Raw genomic sequence first — 4,874 nt, 5'->3', positions numbered from 1 at the left:
TATTATTATGTGTTTGTTATATGAAAAGCCCCCTTCTACCTCATTTCCTCTATACTATTCTGTAATCTTCCTGAAAATAAGAACTTGATCTACTTTGATCACAGCAGCATCCCCAGCCCACAGAGTGACACCTGGCAGGAAGTAGGGACTCAATAAATTCCTGTTAAATAAATAAATAAAGTAAGTTTTGGCAACTACTGTAAGCTTTAAAGAGGCAGTGCTGCCTAAATTACCTGGAAGGTAGATAAGGAGATTATTGCATAAAAAAAACACAGAGACTTTCCAGCACACCTGAGAGAAAGCAAGGAATGCAACATGATGGTGCTATCAAAGGAGTGGCCTCAGATGGAAGAGACTGAAAAACATGATTCAGAGCCAAGTCACCAAAAATTTTTTAGACTTCATCCTGTGTGTAATAAGAACCATTGAAGGATTTTACATGGAGGAGTAACTTGATTAGCTTTGCATGTATAAAGACACTTTGTCACTTATGTCATTCTCCAATAAGATTGTTTTAAGGAAATCCATGTAGGAGGCTGGAAAGCAAGGTTTTTTCCTATCTTCCAAGGTTTTAGCTGGTTAATCTGATGAACTGATGAATGTCAAGGTATTAATAGAAAATCATTAATAGAAAATCCATCCCTTGGAGAGTGACATTATGAAGATGGAAAAATAAATGATTCCCAGCATTGCTCCCCTGACAACTGATCAACTTATAACTACTGAAAAGCACAGGCTGTCAACCTGGAACTGCTGGAGCTTTGGGGAAGAGAAGAAGAGACCAGCAGAGTCTGTGAAGGCATGAAAACCCATGGCAAGAGAGAGTAGAGACATCTCTGACCTTTCTGAGCTCTGGCAACTTCAGGGCCAATCTGGTGAGGGGCAGGGAGAAGCTGCAGCACATGGAGTGCCTTCCAGGAGCCACCAATAGCCACAGCTCAGCCCTTTGTGTGAAGCTGTTTGGAGTCTACAAGGGAGAAGAGGGCTTCAAATCACACCATACTAGCTCCCAGGCCAGTGAGACCACTGCCAGTGTTCCCATGGACCTGCATAAAGAAAGGAGCCATAAGAGGTTGAAGAGTCATTGTGAGGGCCCTGGGCATGGTCTGCCCCACAGGACACATGTGGAGTGTGAAGAGGAGGTTGGCCCACTGGGTGAACATTGGGGCACAGCATGGAAAGGTGATCTGCCTTCTAGTTGGTACAGGTGTCACTCAGTGGAGACCAGACAGAACAATAGAACTGCAGGGGGCACAATTGACAGGAAAGACTTAGTTCTGAGCCAGAATTTCCACACAACCCAGTCATATCTGACCTCACAAGACTGAGAAGTGATTAAAATGCCAACTATTAAAATATGATCTGCACAAAAAGACTTGCTAGAGAATCAGCACCAAAGCAACAATTTAGCTCAAGCACAGAACTCAACTTCTGGTCCCCAGAGGAAGTTCTCCCAATTTGGGAATTAACCACAGGACAACAAATCTGTTCCAGTGCAGAATTTAAGTTGTGATGGTAGCTAATAATCCACCACAGAATGGAAAAACAAAACAAAACAAAACAAACAAACAAACAAACAAACAAAAAAACCCAAAACAAAAAACACAGACCAGAGACAAAGCTCTGATATTAAGCAGTTAAGGTCTAACACCACCAAAAAATACCTGTAAAACCTAGAAGAGGTAGCAGTCTCCTCCAATGTCCAGGCATGAACATAAAGACACAGAGATTGAAAAAGAACAGAGATATCACACCAGAAAAGGAAACAAACCAAGCACCACCAATGGAATCAGAAGAACAGCAGATTTATGAAATGTCAGACAGAGAATTCAAAGTAACCCTCTGAAGAATGCTCAGGGTATCACAAGAAAATACAGATAGAAAATTAAATGATATCTGGAAAACAATTCAGGAACAGAATGAGAAACTTGACAAAGGAATAGAACCAATTAAAAAAAATAGAGATTCCAGACATAAAAAATACATTACCTGAACTAAAAACTCAGTAGATATCTCCAACAGTAGACTTAATCACATTGAGGAAAGAATCAGTGAGCTCAAAGACAGAACATATGAAATTATCCAATCATAGGAGCAAAAAGAAAAAATAGAACAGAAATACAGAAAATGTGAGACTCCTTCTGCAAAATAACTTCCACATAATTTGCATACCTGCAGGAGAGGAAAAAGAAAGAGACCTGGAAAGCATATTCAAGAAATAGTTGAATATTTCTTGAATATTCTTGAATAGTTGAAATAGACTGAAAATTTGCCAATAATTGAGAAAGATGATAGCATCCAGGTATAGGAAGCTCAGCAGTTGCCAATCAAATTCAATCCAAAGAAAATCTCAAGGCATATCATAATCAAATTATTGAAGATCAAAGACCAAGAAAGAATATTTAAAGCAGCAAGAGGAAAGACACACATAACATTCAACAGAGCCCCAATACATCTCTCAATAGATTTCTCAGTAGAAACCCTACAGACTAGAAGAGAATGGGATGGTATATCCAACCTCAGAATACTCCAGTATCATAAATGTGGTGAATAAATGATATACATCCTAAGTATGAAGACTAAAGAACAAATCTAACAGAAATAACATACAACAACAACGATTTAAGAGATAAGCAATATTAAAAGATGTAACTTGAAACAATGAAAGGTCAAAAAGTTAGGGGTGGAGTGGGGAATGATGCAAAGTGTAGAGTTGGCTTTCTTTTTTTCTTTTTAATTATCTATCAAAGTTAAGTTGTCATTAGTCCAAAAAAATCTCTTATAACTCTAACATGATTTTTGCAAGCCTCATAGTAACCATAACACAAAAACTTATAAGAGACATACTAAAAATAAGTAATGAGAAATCAACATATACTGCTAGAGAAACCCATTCAGTCACAGTAAGACTGGAAGAAAGGGGGGGGGGATCTATGAAACAACTGGAAAAAAATAATAAAATGGCAGTAGTAAGTTCCTGTATATCAATAATAGCTCAAAATGCAAATGGATTAAATGCCCAAATTAAAACATACAGAATTGGTCAATGGATTATAAAACAAGAACCAATAATAAGCTGTCTACAGGAGACTCACTTCACCTATAAAGACACACACCAACTGGAATTTTGAGCAACAATCTTAAGGAAACACACTGAGATATGAGAAGATTCAGTTAGACAATATAATGAAATGAGAAAAAAAAAACCCAGGATATGAAAGAGGGAATTTACCAAGAGATTAGTACCTTTGAAAAGAATGTAGCAGAACTCATGGAACTGAAAGATTTACTTAATGAAATAAAAAATACAACTGAGAATTTAAGCAACAGACTAGAACTAGCAGAAGAAAGAATTTCTGATTTTGAAGACAGTCTCTTTGAAATAACCCAGGGAGACTGACTGACTGACTGACTAAATAAATAAATAAATAAATAAGAAAAGGAAAAAGAATTTTTAAAAAATGGAGAAAATGTAAGAGAGATAGCAGACAACTTTAAGTGCACAAACTTTCAAATCATGGGCATTCCAGAAGGGGAGGAGAAAGGAAAAGGCATGGAAAACCTAGTCAACGAAATAACAATGGGAAATTTCCCAGGTATAGGGAGAGACACAGACTTTCAGACACAAAAGGCTCAAAGATCCCCAAAAAGATTCAACCCAAAAAGATCCTATCAAGGACACATTATCGTCAAACTAGCAAAGCTTAAAGACAAAGAGCAAATCTTAAAAGAAGGAAGAGAAAAGAATCAAGTCACCTATAAGACTAACAGCAGACTTCTCAACAGAAACTTTATAGGCAAGAAGAAAATTTGGTGATATATTCACAATACTAAAAGAAAGAGAGGCAGTCAAGAATACTATACCCAGCAAGGCTGTCCTTCAGAAAGGAAGGGGAAATAACGTATTTTCCAGACAAACAAAAATGGCAGGAGCTCACCACTGCATGACCAGTCCTGCAAGAAATCTTAAAGGGAGTCCTGCATCTGTATTCCAAAAACTAATAATTACTACCATGAATACACAAGAAAGAACAAAACCCAGTGGTAGAACAAAACTGCAAATGAGAAAGAGAAAGAAGCTAAATCTTACCACACCAAAAAACCATAATGACAATGAAACAAAAGCAAACTTTCAGTCTCTTTGGAAGATGATAGGGAAACAATTCATTTTTCTAAAACTAGTATGTTAAAAGGAAAAATCAAGCATTTATCCTGTCTTTCCTATATGAATTGTTCCTCAGGGTAACCATAAATAGCTGAGGAAGGAACATTTCTGTTTATTGAAGTATACCACCTAGTAAATAAACAGGGAATAAAATAACTAGGATATGGTATTTTGCAAACTGCTTTTGAAATAATGAATCTAGCATATGATCATCAATATCCGCTAACATCACAGAGAGATGATCAGACGTTATGGGCCTCCTGCAGTAAGAGCATATAGCTCTGAAGCCAAATCTAACCTAAGCGAAACCAAGCCTCAAGATCCAGTAACCAATCATCAGGAAATGCAGGGGACCATGGAACATTGTAAAGGACAGCACTGGGATGGAGCCAGCAAATCCAGCCTTGGGAAAATTTATGGAGTAAAATGGAAAAATTAGGTGAATGGGAAATCTATAGATTAAAAGAAACTTAAGAGACAGCTGACATAGTAACCAATGCAACAAGCAGAACTTGTTTGGCTCCTGATGTAAAAAAATCAATTGTAAGAAAGAAAGAGGGAGGGAGAGAGAATTGGAGAAGTTTAAATATGTTTAATGTTTGATTATATTAAGGAATTATTGCTGGTTTTAAAAATGTTTAATGTTAAAAAATAATTAAGAAACAAATGTTGTGGTTACTGACTTTATAATCTACATAGGGCAGTTTAT

This window comes from Galeopterus variegatus, unplaced genomic scaffold (assembly GCF_000696425.1).
Source record: "Galeopterus variegatus unplaced genomic scaffold, G_variegatus-3.0.2 Scaffold864, whole genome shotgun sequence".
NCBI lineage: Eukaryota > Metazoa > Chordata > Mammalia > Dermoptera > Cynocephalidae > Galeopterus > Galeopterus variegatus.
This window is presented reverse-complemented; position numbering follows the sequence as displayed.